We start from the raw sequence: 16,304 nt of genomic DNA on the forward strand, positions 1-16,304 counted from the left end.
AGCATTTATCAGAGCCTTGGTGTTTTAAGACGCCAATAACAAAACATTCGCCTGAACCACTGCCTCCGGATCTGACCTTGGCCTTCTGTGGCTATGAAAGTCTGTGTGCCTTGCTGAGAAGGAGCCCAGTGCGCAGCAGATGTGGGGGGTGGGGTGGCCCTTCCAGGCCAGCTGGTAGGAGCTGCGCCCCTAAGGCGTCCACCAGGAGGAAGCCAGTCTGGAATGTAAGTGGTATGTCTGTTCCAGAAAAAGAATTGCTACCTCCAACGGTATTTATGAACAATTCCGTACAACGGCGATTTATTAGTTCCTTCTTTTGTTTTCGTAAATGTCCTGAGGAGGTAGACATTTGAAGAGGTCCCACAGCAGAGCTCTTGGTATAAATGCAGATGATCACTTCTGTATCCCATTCGATGTGCCTAGGTTGAAACCCATCGAGGGTAAAGCAGAGCCCGGCTGCTGGTCATGGTCACGGCCCTCCGGCCCTCGCATTAGTCAGGGGGGAGGGCGGGAAAGGGGGCAGAGTGAGCGTTGGTCTCATGGATGGTTGGTCCGTGCTGTCTGTCCCCTCTGCTGGGACATCCATTCTTCTTTACCCGCTAGGTCCTGCACGGCTCACCTTAAAGGTCATGTCCTGCAGATAATGGCTAGACGCTGATGACATGCACCCTGCGCTTCTGTGTGGTGGGGCTCTGGATGCAATCCAGTCTGACGACTGGCTGAACCATGGATGTCACATGGGCAGGAACCGTGTCCATCTTGCCAGCCGATGCATCACACAGGTGGCTAGCTCAACTGATAGCAGCTGCCTGATACGTTTTTGGAGGCGATGATGAATGAGTCAATGGAGGATCACATCGACAGGGGCTCCTGAATTGCCGAATCAATGCCTGGTTCAAAAGCACAAGTTTCTGGAAACTGTATTTTCTAGAAGGGCAGCGGCTGGGCCTCAAACTGGCGGAAAGTGGTGAGGCTGATTCAGCTTTGGCGTGGCTCCTTCGCTACCCTCTGATAGGCTTCTGGTTTGAGTTCTATTTCCTGTGGGTTTGGACTTTTCCCCCCTGCTTTTTTGTTAATGGCAGGTGTTTGCGGAAAGTTGAAAGAGAAAATGCACCAGGTGACAAGCCTGTGTCATTTTACTGTCAGACCACGTTGAACAGTGCGGTTGAGACCAGACTGCCCAACTGTCAGCTCAGCTCAGCATCCCATCCTGACGGAGAGCCAAGTCCAGGCATCTACAGAGAGGCCTTGGATGGTGCTAGAGTTCACCACTCTTACCTCCAAGCTCAGGGCGCCCTGGCGGGCATAGTGGGATACAAGTTAGGCGCCTAACCACCACTAACCAGCCACTCCAAGGAAGAAAGCTACAAGCTGGGAGACCCACCAGAGCACTTCTGCTCTGTCCTACAGGATCGCTACGGGTCAAAATCGACTCCATTGATAGTAGTGAGTTTGTTTGAGGTTTTTTGAGTTTTCACTCTGAACTAGTCCCAGTGTCTCCCAACTGAGTCCCAGGGTTGCCATGTGGGCAGTGCCAGGCAGCAACGAAGGTCAGCCCAGCTGTGCCCAGCACCCGTCACCTTTGGAACCCCACTCCATGCCCTTCCCAGCACCCCTAAGGAAGGAACACTGTGTGAGGGGCCAGAACCACGGTTCCTTCCATGCCCCTGTTCTGCCACTTCATTCTTAAGAGGCTTTGACCAAATCATTAAACCACAAGAGAGAAATGGGGATTGGAAAAAAAAAAGTCCTGCCCCGCCCACTCCCCAGGGCTCACTGTCGGGTGGATGGGTGATCTCAGTTGATCCCTGTCGAAGGCTGTAACATCCATCCCGGGCCGGACAGTGCTGAAAGGCTCAGTTCCTAACCAAATGCTCAAGCCCACTCTCACTGCCGCTGAGGATTTCCGAAACTGTGACATCTTTTTCTCCCAAGAAAATCATAATTACCGTACACAAAAATTTGGCATTTACACTGCATCTTCAAAGCCTTTCCCTTTAATGGGAAATCTCGCATCATAACATATCAAGATTAAAAGGTTTTAGAGTTTTAAAAAAATCTATCTTGTTGCCTTTATAAAACAAAACAGAAGCAAACACAAGTCAAGAAAATCCGCTCAGACTCGAGGCCCTTCTCTAGAAACCAGCATTGTTAGATACTGTTTCCATGTCGCCAAATCTCATCTAAGTTAGTGCTCCTCCTTCCTCTGGTGTGACCTCAAATTCAGTGACATCTTCCAACATCAGATCGACAAAGTCATCGAAACCAAAACCTAGAAGCCTGGAGACAATTTCCTTATCACTCCCGCACCTTGTGCATTCTTGAGCCTCCCCCACTGTCCACAAGCTCTGGAGCCAGTTCTATGTCAAAAAAAAGGAGTCAGCCTGTAACTCTCTATGGGAGTAAAAAACCTCATCTTTTCTCATGAAGCGGCTGATGGTTTTGAGCTGCTGACTTTGAGACTCACTGCCCAAGGTGTAAGCAAACGCTACGCCATCCTAATCCAAGAGCCTACTTCCATCAAGGCTTACAGCCTCTGAAACTATGGGGCAGTTCTGCTCTGTCCGATGGGGTTGTCCTGCATCAGAGTTGGCTCGACCGCTGGGCTGGAGGAGTTATGAGTATCCTTCCACTTCCCCAGGGTTGTCTTCTCCACACCCAGGGCCAGCTTCCAGGCTCCCCGCCCTGTCCCCCGCCGCCAGACACCATTCAGCATCTGCCTTAGCAACTCACACTCCCATTGGCCTCCGGCCCCTCCATCTTAGGCCACTCAGCCACTGAGTCAGGCCCTGGCCCAAGTGGCAGCTGCAGGCTCCTTTCTGCCATTGGCATCTGCCAACCACATGGCTTTGGCGAGAAGCCACCGGAAACACACCCACAGCCCCAAAGTGGGGCTTCCCCCACCCTGTCAGGGCTGCCGCCTCTCCTTCTTGACAGAAGCTGCATTTCATAATAAAAGTGAGCCTGAAGTTGCCAGGGCGCAGGGCACAGAAGGTCCCGCCGGTGGCCTGCCACTAAAGCCTACCACTTCCCGGCTGGGTCAACCCGCCCTTCGGCTGGAAAGTTAGAAGAGATGGTTTCACTTCCTTTTTGTAGAACTGAAAGGCCTTTTTAGACATAGTGCTGGGCTGTCTGTTGCGAGCACCCAGAGGCAGTCAATTCAGTCTTCCCAGTGTCAGGTTTGTTGCCGGCATTAGCACACTAAGCCGGCTATAATTTGCAATTTTCTCAAGACACCAGAGGTTTTGCTTGTAATATTGAGTACACAGACACCAATGCTATGGCAAAAAGTTCTCTCAAACTTGTGATAGGTGTAAAATACCGAAAAGAGAAAGAATGAGCGATGTCCTTCGTTGGCTGAGAGTCGAGGAGCAGCATGGGGTGCTGTTGCCATGGTCATGGTCAGTCTGTGGGTCTCGGGCCAGAGGAGGCCGAGTGGAAGCCAGCATCGGTGTTTCTGGAAAGGGTGACTCAGAGGTAAGCCTGGGAGGAGCTGCCACTGCCCACGACTCTCCGGGCCACATACGTAGTCTGCGCACTGGTTTACATAGTTGGGTTTCACATGTAACCATTGAACCAGGCCCTCCTCATCAGTGACACCATAAGGTTCTGGAGTGATCAGTAAAAGGTGTCCCTGTTACACCCTTGGTGTGTGTACATCCCGTGCTCGGACATTTCTCTCGGGAGAGTCTTGCTCTCTATAAGAACCATGTGTACAAAATGGTAACATCACTCTTCAACTTGCCAGACTCGCCCACGTGGCCTTCCTCTCTCAGGACTGAAGGTGAAGCTCTTGCCAGTGACTGGACAGGAAGGTGAGGTGGCTTGCCCCCAACCTGATAGTCGTGAAAGATTCAAACTCAAGCGGTGAGTCTCCCATAATGTCATTATTGTTAGGTGCCCCGGAGCTGACACACAGAACAAAGCGCCACCCGGACCTGTATCAGCCTCACAATTGTTCTTATGTTTGAGCCCGTGCTTGCAGCCACGGTGTCCCTCCATTTGGTCAAGGCTTTCCCTCATTTTCACTGCTCCTCTGTTTTACCAAGCATGATGTCCTTCGCCAAGGACTGGTCCCTCCTGATAACATCCTAAAGCACAGGAGACAGGCTCACCATCCTGGCCTCTAAGGAGCATTCCGGCTGTACTTCCGAGACAGACTTGTTTGTGCTCCCGGCAGTCCAAGGTACTTTCTCCGCCAGCACCTTCCTTCAAACGCACCGATTCTTCTTCGGTCTTCCTGATCACAGAGGCCAGACTGAACCACAGAAAGGCCCCTGAATAATGTCTCCCAGGCAGTCGGGGGGGGGGGGGGGAGTTCAAGGGGACCACGCCAAGAGAAGGCTTCAGAGAGAGAGGAAGGTGATTAAGCTGGGCCTTGCAAGTGGACTTGGGGGGTGAAGAGGGCGTGGAGAGGGCATTTCAAGCAAAGAAAGCAGCATGGGGAAAAAACCCACAGACCCATTAAACCAGGAGATCGGTTCAGGAATTGCAGTAGTGCCTTAGGGTGGGGAGAGGGGGTGTGACAAGAAGAGCCCAACTCCTGTCGGACCCTGGATACCATAAAAAGGAGCAAATATAAGGGTGAAAGGAGATGAAGAAGCATTGTGCTAGGGCAGCAGTTGGAGAAATGGAAGAAAGGCCTCTTTGGATTAAATGGCTTGGGCAAAAGTCAGACCAGGTGAGCAAGATGATTTGGGGGGAGGTAAGGCCTACAGTTTCCACCCATCCAATACCCAGGGCCATATGCGTAAGAATAAAAAGATCATTAAGGGGCGGAGAAGATCACGCTGTAAAATTTACAGCGGGTGAGAAGGAGGTGTATGTGTTTCTTTGAATGAACTAATGGCTATTGAATAGTTCTACTTGGTGCTATAAAACTTAAGACTTTATGATAGGAATGAATACTGGGTATTAGAAATTACAGGCAGGGTGGAACTTGGCTTTCAGCCAAGATGCGATTGGGTATGCTCAAAGGAGAACTCGAATTTGAAGGGAAGAAGTAGGTGGCTGGAGTGTAGTTACAGAGGATCTGGGGCTTAGGGGGAAAGCCTAAGCCCCACCCAGGAAGTCAGCGTTCAAGAAGTCATGCAGATCTACCCAGGACTGCATACATTTGAAGAAAAACAATACAAAGGGGAAAATGACTGTTTTGCTTTTGAATTTCAAGCTGGTAGCTGGTCTTTGGGTGCTGTGGAGTAGAGAAAGTCAACACTCATCAGGAGAGCTCATTTTAGGACCCCAGAATTCAAGCGAGCCTGCACTCAATGGGTGGAATGCTGGGGGAAAGGGAGAAAGGGGAAGGTGCGCCAATGAACAGACAGGCTGCATTTGGACACGGTCCATTGGAACGCACTGACCCAGGCCTTGGAGGATACAGATGAGAGAAAACATTATTTTCGGAGATGTGTGGGCCCCAGGGAGCCTTGGTGGTGTACTGGTTGCTTAATCAGCTGCTAGTTACAAGGTCAACAGTTCAAAATCACCAGCCATGCCAAGGGACTTTCTACTCCCATAGAGTTACAGTCACTATGGGTCGGCATCTACTTGATGGCAGTGAGGGAGGTCCAGAGCCTATAGCTAACACCCACTGACCTAGTTTGGTCCCTGGAACTAAGGACTAGACCTGACTAAATTAAAAGAAAGATGTTTCAAACTGTGAGCTGTGTAAATTGCTGCATTCTGATTACTTGTTCTGGAATGGACTTGGTTTATGAATGCAGAATCTCAAAGTTCCAACAGAAGCAGAAAACTCCTCATAGAATGGAATATGCTTGTTCCCTCCGAGTTACTGGTGTGATAAACAAAAAAAAAAACCTAATCCACTCCCATCAAGTCAATTCTGATCCACAGAGACCCATTCATAGAATTTTCCAAGACAGGAGTGGCTAGTGGATTGGAACTGCCAATGAGTTTCAGCCCAATGCCTAATCCACTGGTTTCACGATGGTGGTGTTATTCTGCGCTGCTTCCTCATAGCCACCCTGTGTACAATAGAACAAAGCACTGCTTGAACGGCCCCACCCTCACAATTGTTACTATGTTGCCCATTGCTGCAGTTACTGTATCAATCCATTTCATTGAGGATTTTCCTTTTTTCCCCTCTGATTTTCTACTTTACTAAGCATGATGTCCTTCTCCAGGGACTGAAGTCTCCTGACATGGCCAAAGTACTGAGCAGCAGTTCTCAGCCTATGGGTTGTGACCCCTTTGGGGGTTGAACAACACCTTCACAGGGGTAGCCTGCTTCTTAACAGTAGCAAAATTATGGTTATGAAGTCGCAACGAAGATAATGTTATGGATGGGGGGTCACCACCACATGAGGAAGTGTATGAAAGGGTCATGGCATTAGGAAGGTTGAGAACCACTGTGCTTAGAGACCAAGTCTTGCCATTCTCACTTCTAAGGAGCTTTCTGGCTTTACTTCTTCCAAGGATTTGTTTGTTCTGGCAGTCCCGGAACTCTCAGTATCCTTCCCAAGCACCATAATTAAAATGCATTGATTCATCTTTTGTTTTCCTTATTCCTTGTCCAACTTTCAATGCAAATGAAACCACTGGAAACACGATGCCTTGTGCTAGGCACACCTTCGTTCTCAAAATAACATCCTTGTCCTTCAACACTAAAAAGATCTTAAACAGCAAAGATGGGAAATTCAGACATTTTTGCCTATTTAAAATGAGGGGAGAATGTCGGGCAGTGTAAGATGAGATAAAATAATAATTTATAAATTATTAAGGATTCATGAGGGAGGGGGGAGCAGGAAGGAGGGGGAGAGAAAAAATGAAAATGAGCTGATTCCAGGAACCCAAGTGGAAGGCAAATTTTGAGAGTGTTGAGGGTAACGAATGTATAAGGATGTTTTACTCAATTGATGTATGTATGGATTGTGATAAGAGTTGTATGAGCCCCAATAAAATGATTTTAAAAAAATTTTTTAAGTTTACATTGTAAAAAAAATGAGGGGAGAAAAAAAGTATAGTATTGCTGGCAACTATACATCCATTGGGAACAAGAGACTGTATCCACTGATGCTCTTTCTCCTTTCCTAATAGGTCTGGGGAAGAGACTCAAATCCAAACTCATTGCCGTTGAGTTAACTCTCACTCAGGGAAGATTAGAGCTGCCCCTGTGGGTTTCTGAGTCTGTCATGGTTTATGGGAGTAGAAAGCCTCATCTTTTCCATTGTTGATTGTTTCGAACTGCTAACCTTGTGGTTAGCAGCCCAATGCGTAATCCAGCAGGCCACCAGGGCTCCATTAATTCCCACTGACTGGGTGGGAGTCTGCAAATGAGGTGCTTGTGTCCCACAAAAAGAATGGTATAGCTTGCTAGTAATGTAAAAAAGGTATGTGGTACCCTTGTGAAGACGGGACCATGCAAATGAGGTGTGTGGCACCCTAGCAAGGAGATTGATCGGTTTTGTCATCCCACTAGGTTTAAAGTGAGCCATGAGAGAGGAGAGAAGGTAGAGACCTTTGCACATCCTTTGGACCCAGAATCCCTGAACTAAGAACCTCCTAGACACAGGAGAAAGAGGAGACTGTAACACTGGAGACACATAAGATGCCAGGAAGCAGTAGTAGAGACATGGAGGTAGCAGAGGCAGCAGATCCGGGTCAGCAGGAGAATGTGTGATGGGTGCACTAACTCATGGAGCAAGACAGTGTCGAGCCTCCAGGCAGGAGGCTTGTTGGTGGAATGGGATGTTTCCCGCCACTTGATGACAGAAAAGAACTTTATAATACGTGCCTAGGCAGGACAGAAGCCAGACCACAGGACCAACAGTCAGAGAGAGACCTGCCTATGGGTCATCTGAGAAGAGGCTGCCAAGACTGAAGAACTGTATCCTCAGCCTGAATTATGAACTGTTACTTCCCTAATAAAACCCATACTGGTGAATATGGCCTCTGAATTTTGTGTGGCCATTGCCACAAATTACTGATAATTAAATTAAAGAAATAGAAAGTTCTGTAGGAGGAATGATTAGTGTCAAAATTGGTTACAAGTTTGGCAAGAGCATGTACGTCTAACCTTTGCCTCACAAGAATCAGCTTTGGGCAGTTGCTGCTGAGAATGATTCTCCTTTCTGGTTATGAAGGTAGAGGAGTTCAAATGCTGTCTCTCTGTCACTGTATACAAACCCAGTCAGTATGGTGTTTGGAAAGCCGACTTGGATTTCCATGGTAGAAGATACTGGAAGAGGTGGGACTGGAACAGAAAGACTAGAGCCACTTAGCAGGGGCCTAGGCTGGAGAGGTGTACCTATATGGAGATTCTGAAGAGGTAGATTTGAACAAGCTAGGTCATAGATTCAATGGTCCAGAGCGTAGAGTGGGTAATTCTGTATATGTGCAAAGCTTTAACTTAAACTCTAAACTCCCTGCCACCTAGTAGAGTTCAATTCATGGACACGTTATCAGAGAGAGTAAAATTGCCCCTGTGGGTTTCTGAGGCTGTAAAAATTTACCGGAGCAGAAAGCCTCTTCTTTCTCTCACAAAGTGGCTGGTGGTTTCAAACTGCTGAACTTTGCAGCCAAATTCATAACCCTCCAAGGGTTGCTATGAGTTGCCATCGACTCTACGGCTGTGCATTTGTTTGGTATAGTTTCAGCCAAAGTGGTCATAATGATCGATCTACTATTATCTGTGATGAAGAATTTTGTACATCCTGATGAGCTGTGAGCAGTAGGGAGTCAACAGAAAATTGTGCCGTTGACAAAACCTCCTCATCTTACTTCACTCACCTCCACACTCCAAGTGGACACATCACCCCCAGAAAAATTTACTTCAGAGGACAGCACTGAAGCTGCAGCTCAGGGAGAGGGACATGTGTGATCAGAGCACACAGGAGTAAATAAAGGGGGAGGAAGAGAGAGTGGAGCACACCCTGACCTGCCAGGCCTGGAGGACAATATCCCTGCTAGGAGCAGCCAACACACAGAGAAGACCATGTGGTCGGCCCCACCATGAGACATGACATCCCTCACATACCCATAGCCCTACAGGGGACAACACTGGAGACACAGTGTAGGAATTGCACCCGATCTGACCCAAGGACACCGAGGCAAACCACCAACAGAACAGCAAGGGGAGGAGAGCAAGGAAGTCCCAAAGGAGTACCAAAAATAGACTTTGGGGCCAGGGCATGGCACCCCAGCAGACTCAATCGGAAAAAATACTCTTAAAGGTCAACAAACAGACCTTGAACTATATACAGACTTTTCTTATTTTGTTTTGTTGCTTTGTTTTGTTCTGTCTTGTTTTTGTGTATATTATTATCTCTACAGGTCTATCTAGATAAGATTGGCGGGATGAACAATATGGAGGAGAAAACAATGGGAAGAAGGTTCTGGGAGTACATGAGAGAGGGGGAGGTGGGGGAAAGGAAGTGGTGTTAACAACCCCAGGGACAGAAGAAAGACCTGGTGTACACACGTAAAACCGTGACTCAGCAGCCACTTGGAGGCGTGACCAGTCGTTTCAACCAAGACCAGAGCTGTTTTTGCTGTGCCATGGAGACTGGCGGCGTATCTACAACGTGGAGCCGTTGATGGAGAAGGGGCATCTGGACCATGAGCAGTAGCAGCATGGGCCTGGTGAAGATGCAGTGCTGATCCGGGACGATGCCCGAGAAGGCAAGGACTCCAAGGACAAGCTGGTGCTGGGGTTCACCTTCCCCAAGCCAGTCCTGGCGGTGCGCATGCGCCATGGCAAGATTGTGACGGTGCTGAGGAAGCGCATCTACGGGTACTCCTTCCCTGACCATCCCCGCAAGCTCTTTGAGTTTGACACCGGGGACAACCCCCAAGGGGCCCTGTGAGCTCTGCCCCAGCCTGGAGAAACAATTAGTGTTCCCTGGACACAAGTGCGGGAGTCTGCAGCTGGTGGACCTGGCGAGCACAGAACCTGGTCCTTGACCCGCTCCGTTTACCATCCACAGGCATCAGAGTGATGTAACCTGCTTGTCCCTGACCAGCCAGGCATTGTCGTGGCCTCGGCCTCCCAGAAGAGCACTCTTATTCGTCTTTCAGACACGCGGTCCAAGAAGAATCTGGTGGAACTGCCCGAGGCACGGACCCTGCCACCCTTGACCGCACCAGCTTCAGCTAGCACTCCTTCCTCTGCGCCTCCAGTGATAGGGCTCGGCCCACATCTCTGCTCTCCAGGACACCCGCCTCGTGGGGGCAAGGTGGGGCCTATGATTGGGCAGTACGTGGACTCTCAATGGAGCCTGGCAGGCGTCACGGTGCCTGCAGAGTCTGCCTGCATCTGCGCCTTTGGACGCAACACTTCCAAGAATGTCAACTCTTGTCATTGAGATCCCGGTGCACGCTTCACTGCGCCTGCGCAACCTCAAGAACAGCCTAGACGGAGAGCAGTGGTCTCAAGCGGACGCCAATGGGAAAGCTACTAGAGGCACTGCGACAAGAGCAGGAGGCTGTGTACTAGGGACCTGGGATCTGTATCCCGGACCACACACTGTGGTCAGAACCTGGGGCCCAAAGCCCTCTCCCAGTCCAGAAATCAGGGCATCAGCATGTCCCCAACCCTGGGTCCCAAACTGGGGTATCCCTCACACCCAGTCCTGTGGGACCAGCATGTTCCCCACACCTTGAACCTGAGACCAGGCCAGAGCCACTAAAATGGGGGATTGGAGACCAGAGTCAGCCTGCAACTCAGGACGTGGAGGAACTCCCCTAATCCGTACCTGAAACCCACCTTTCCCCCCATTCTTGGCCCCCAAGCTGAGACTAAATACGAGCATATCTTGATCCCAGCCCCACGGCTTTTCCAGACCCTACCTCGGCTCTGGACCCAGGTCAAGGCATTGCCAAATCTTGAACCCAAGACCCAAGGTGTCCCCTGCTGCCCCCATCTGATGGGAGGAAGGTGTAAGAGGCCTGGTAGGGCTTAATCACGGGCAACGTAATAGAGAGGAATTACTGAAATCCAAATGAAGGCTGAGCATGATAGTGGGACAAGAGGAAAGTCAAAGGAAATAGAGGAAAGAGCTAGGAGGCACAGCGCATATATAGAGGTCTAAATAGAGGCATGTACATATGTAAATATATTTATATATGACGATGGGGAAATAGATCTATGTGCATATATTTATAGGTTTAGTATTAGGGTAACAGATGGATATTTGGCCTCCACTCAAGTACTTCCTCAATGCAAGAACACTTTGTTGTGTTAACCTGGCATTCCATGATGCTCATCTTCCCGACACCCTTGTTTAAGACAAAGTGGGTGCATACGCAAATGTGGTGAAGCTGATGATGCCCAGCTATCAAAAGATATAGCGTCTGGGATCTTAAAGGCCTGAAAGTAAACAACCGGCCAATCTATCTGAGAAGCAACAAAGCCCACATGGAAGAAGCACAACTGTGTGATCATGAGATGATGAGATCAGGCATCATATCATTGTGAATGAGGGGGGAGTGCGGAGTGGGGACTCAAAGCCTATCTGTATGCAATTGGACAACCCCTATAGAAGGGTTGCGTGGAGGAGATGAATCAGTCAGGGTACAGTGTAGCACTGATGAAACATACAAGTTTCCTGTAGTTCTTTAATGCTTCCTCCCCCCCTCCCCCCACTATCATGATCCCAATTCTGCCTTACAAATCCTGCTAGACCAGAGGATGTACGCTGGTACAGATAGGAACTGGAAACACAGGGAATCCAGGACGGATGATCCCTTCAGGACCAGTGGTGAGAAAGGCGATACCGGGAGGGTGGAGGGAAGGTGGGGTTGAAAGGGAGAACCGATCACATGGATCTCCATATAACCCCCTCCCTGGGGGACAGACAACAGAAAAGTGAGTGAAGGGAGACGTCGGACAGTATAAGACATGACAAAATAATAATCTATACATTATCAAGGGTTTGTGAGGGAGGCTGGCAGAGAAGGAGGGGGGAAATGAGAAGCTGATACCAAGGGCTCAAGTAGAAAGCAAATGTTTTGAGAATGATGATGGCAACAAATGCACAAATGTGCTTGACGCAATGGATGCATGTGTGGATTGGGATAAGAGTTGTACAAGCCTCCAATAAAATGATTTTTTTTAAGTGGACACATCCATCCTTCTCTGGAAGCAACCCTTCCCCTGTCCTCTTGTTTCTCCTGGCAGCTTACTTGATACGTTACCCTTTTCTCTCCTGAACTGGGTCTTTCCCCTGAACCTATCCTCATATTTTTTTTTACATCTTAAAACCATTTCCTTCAACCTATCTCCCTAAAATTAGTTCAATCTCTCTCCTGACATTTCAACAAACTTCTTGAAAGAATCGATTGTGATCCTTATCTCCAGTTTTTCTCTTCACCTCTCACCTATCAGCAATCTAACCTGCCTGCCCTCCACTCTGCCGAGACGCTCTTGGTACGCTTCATTGACTTCCTACACACTCAGTACAATTTCTCGTCCTTATTTTCCTGTACTGCTCTGTACCATGTGACAGAGAACTGAACTTATGTGTCATCTGCAAGCATTTCCTCCTGCCATGTTCTCCTTCTCAGCCACTGGCTCCAGTAGCTACAAAGTGACCCAGAACCGAAAGCCAATGTGAGATAACAATGCCCGTTCTGAACCTGAGTTTGCAGTGCCTTTGAGACATTTAGAAGAGATGCTCAATGGGCAGTTAAGCTTATGAATTGGGAGTCTAAAATAGCGATCTAAACTGAAGAAACGGATGATTTTTCTAGAGGTGGCATTTAAAGCCCAGGGTAGGGATGAATGGGCCTGTCTTATAGAGTTGGGTTTCAGGGTTTTCGATCCTTACTTGTAACACAGATAGTTCTTGTGAGCCCAGAGAGTTGTACTCATGTCACTGTTCCAATTAATTTGGTACCTTGCCTCCCAAGTCATGGCTCATTGGTAGTCAATTACACCACCATCTTGTTTCATATCCTGCCCCCTATTCATGTTGCCTTCTCGAAGGACTCTTTTAAAATTCAATCAGAAAAATGGAAAGTAGAAATCCCAATAAGATACCCAACGAAGTCAACTGGCATCACGTAGGTCATTAAGACAATGTCTGTTTGTGTAGAACTGTAAGCTGTGGTGGGGAATAGCTAGGCTCATGTCGTCAGCGCTGGTAAACAGCCATCTGATACACATTTATTGTTCTTTCCCTGTCCAGAGGAAGGAGAGGGGTGGAGGGAGTGGGGGGAATCCGATGCAGGAAATAATTTGTCGAAAGGGCCAATGGCCACATGAACCATAGCCTCCACTACTATGGGCCCAGAACTGGGTGGTACCATTACTGGCTGCTCTGATTGGGACCACAGAAGTCCTGAAAAGAATGGGAGAAAATTGCACAACAAAACACAAAATCATAAAAAACAAAAACAAGAAACCAACTTACTGATCCAGTGGAAGCCCTGAGACAGTGGCCCTTAGAACTGCCCCGGGGAGTCAACTCAGAAACAAACAACAGACAGATGGAGGCAGTGATCAGTAAGAGCCACGAACAAGGTGGTCCTCAGAATAGTGGGCCGTACAAGACCAAAGGGCAACATTTGCTCCCAAACAAAGCTCAGAAGGCAGGGAGGGACAAGAAAGAAGGACTGATAGAGACAGGGAACCCAGGCAGGAAGAAGGAAGTGCAACAAATACCATGAAACAAAATGTGTATAAATTGTTGAACAGAAAACTAATTTGCTCTCTAAACTTTCACGCAAACCACAATTTGAAAAAAAAATTGTTTTTCTTAAAAATAGCTAAAATCAAGAAGACAAAGAAAACCAAATCTTGTCATGCATTGCATCAATCATAACTCTTTCCATTCGCTATGGGAGAGGCCTATGACCGGAAACTTCACTCCAGTGTGAAAGCAAACATTTCCAAGAGACCTATACAAGAATAGGTCTCCAAAAACATTTTTAAACACAACAGCCTTTCAGCAGGAGAATAACAAATTATATACCCGTACAATTAATACTACTCAGCAACTAAAATGAACAAACTACTAAGAGACAAGCACAAATTAATCTTTAAAAATATTAAATTACGGTGACAGAAGCCAGACATGGATGGAGACATTTAGATTATTTCCTGAATGTGCAGTCTAAGAACATGCACTGTTAATTGATGGTGACAAAATCAGAAAATGCTTGCCAGGGGGATAGAAGAACACAAAACTCATTGGAAATTGGAACTTTCTAGAGTGATGGTTAAACTCAATGCCACTGCGTCGAAATCAACTCATAGAAACCCTATGGGGCAGAGTTGAACTGCTCCCTGGGGTTTCTGGGTCTGCATATCTTTACCGGAGCAGACAGCCTTATCTTTCACCTGAGGAGTGGAGTAACTGGTGGGTTTGAACTGCCAACCTTGCAGTAAGCAGTCTATCACTTAATCCACCATGCTACCAAGAATCCAGTGATTACACTGGTGTAGGTAAGTAACTGTCAGAACTCATTGAAATGAACACTTAAAACGTGTGTATTTGGGGGGGAGTATGTAAATTATTATACCTTCATTTAAAAATCTCACTCTAAACTCTCTGCAGCTCACTCTGATTCAATTTGATCCTATAGGACAGAGTGGAACTGTCCTGTGGGTTTTCAAGACTAAATCCTCATGGGAGAAGAAAGCCTCATCTTGCCCCCTTGAGGTGCCTGGTAGGGTTGAACCATTCACCTTAGGGTCAGCAGCCCAATGCTTAGCCTGCTAGGCCACACACGCTCCCCAGTGTAAATTTTTCAATGAAAGATAAGAGTTCTCTAAAGATAAACACTAAGTGTTTATCTCTGAAGATAAACACTTTGTCTAAAGACAAAGAAGATACAAGCAAAAAACACACCATTTCAAATATAATATATACTATAAATATATCATCTGGAATATATCCCAGAGGGTCCAGTTCTCCTTTTAGCCATTTTCTCTCACAGCCTCACCCCAGACTTTATGACATCTACCACAAGAGCAACATAATGGGAAAAGCTCAGTCTTACGAGTCCCACAAACGCCTGCTGCCATGTAGTAGCTGAACGCTTGTGAGCAAGCAGCTTAACGTCTCAAGGCCATAAAATGGGTTCGTGGTACTTCCCCTCAGCAGGAGTTACGAAAATTAGAAAAAGGCTCAACACACAGACCAGTAAATGGTTGTTATTATTATGGTGATGTCATCTCCCATAAGGGCTAGGAACCCAATGAAGTTGGAACAAAAGTCATTCAGGGAAGTCACCCCCCTCATTAACTTCATAATTGAGGTCATCGTTGAGCCCCAAATAAGATCCACCAGCATTTCTCAACAGAGAGAGTGGGTGACGGACGGTCTTGCTCTCTTTGTGGGGCTCGGCTGAGCAAGGGCAGAGCAAGCGCTCAGGCTGGTTGTAGGGCACGCCAATTATTTCTGAGTTCACATTGCAATCAGTTTGCACCCCGAGGTTCCGATAAGAGCTTGGAATTGCTCAAAGGATGGGATTCTCCTTCCTTTTAGAGGATCAGAAGCTGGGCTGGGGACCCTGTTAGGAGAACATAGATGAACTATGTGCCAAGAGCTGGAAGAATGGCTGTGCCGAGCAGCCACGACCAGGCAAAGGCCCTTCCTGGCCCTCAACCATTCTGTCAGAAGTGGCCCGGTTACTTTGGCCAGCTAAGTGCCGCTACAGACAGAGCTGCAGGCCCAGGCACCTTCTTCTGTGTCGCTCACCACCAGAGCCCCGCCCGGGGCTAGAGAGGCACCACTGGGTGGAATGAATGTAAACATTAAATAGTACCAAACCCAAACTCACTGCCATCAAGTCCAGGCTAACTCATGGAACCTTCTAGAGCAGAACTGACCTTGCACTTAGCAGTTCAATGCAGAACCACCAGTCCACCAGGGCTCAGCCCCTTTAAAAAAGTGGTCGATTCTATTGCATGGTTTCTATCTCAGATTCTTTAGTTTACAATTTAATAGTCCTTTCCGTTTGGCATGTCTGTCCCCCAGCCCCCATGTTTGACCTCTAGGGGTTCTGTTTTTATTTACCCAGCTAATTTCCGAGCAGGTTTCCCCCTAGGGGAACTTATCCCAGTCACTGTTCACCTCTTGACCTCAGTTTCTTCCTCAAAAATGACCAGATCAGGCTGGAGCTGAAGAATGAGATAAAGGCAGAAGTAAACCAGCTCTGTCTTCAGTAGGGAGGGGAAAGCCCTGTCCCTCAGGCTCTCTGACCCCACCAAGGTGGTCCTTGAGTCAGGCTCCAGAGCCTCCTAGACACCTTTCAGCTCTACCTTTCCCAGAGCACTTGAGATGAAAAGCAGTGAACTCCCACCCACACCTTGCCCGACACCCCCTCCCCACCCCCAATGT

General features: G+C 48.0%; 1 protein-coding gene and 1 pseudogene across 4 annotated transcripts in view; one reads left to right on the top strand and one right to left on the bottom strand.

Moving 5' to 3' along the window:
* The window catches only part of GGTA1 (glycoprotein alpha-galactosyltransferase 1 (inactive)), a 103,165-nt gene that overhangs the window by 85,094 nt on the left and 1,767 nt on the right, over positions 1 to 16,304 (bottom strand). The window lies entirely within an intron of this gene.
* LOC142458520 (WD repeat domain phosphoinositide-interacting protein 4 pseudogene) lies at positions 7,592 to 10,322 on the top strand (annotated as a pseudogene).

Source organism: Tenrec ecaudatus, chromosome 10 (assembly GCF_050624435.1).
Source record: "Tenrec ecaudatus isolate mTenEca1 chromosome 10, mTenEca1.hap1, whole genome shotgun sequence".
NCBI classification, from domain to species: Eukaryota; Metazoa; Chordata; class Mammalia; order Afrosoricida; family Tenrecidae; genus Tenrec; species Tenrec ecaudatus.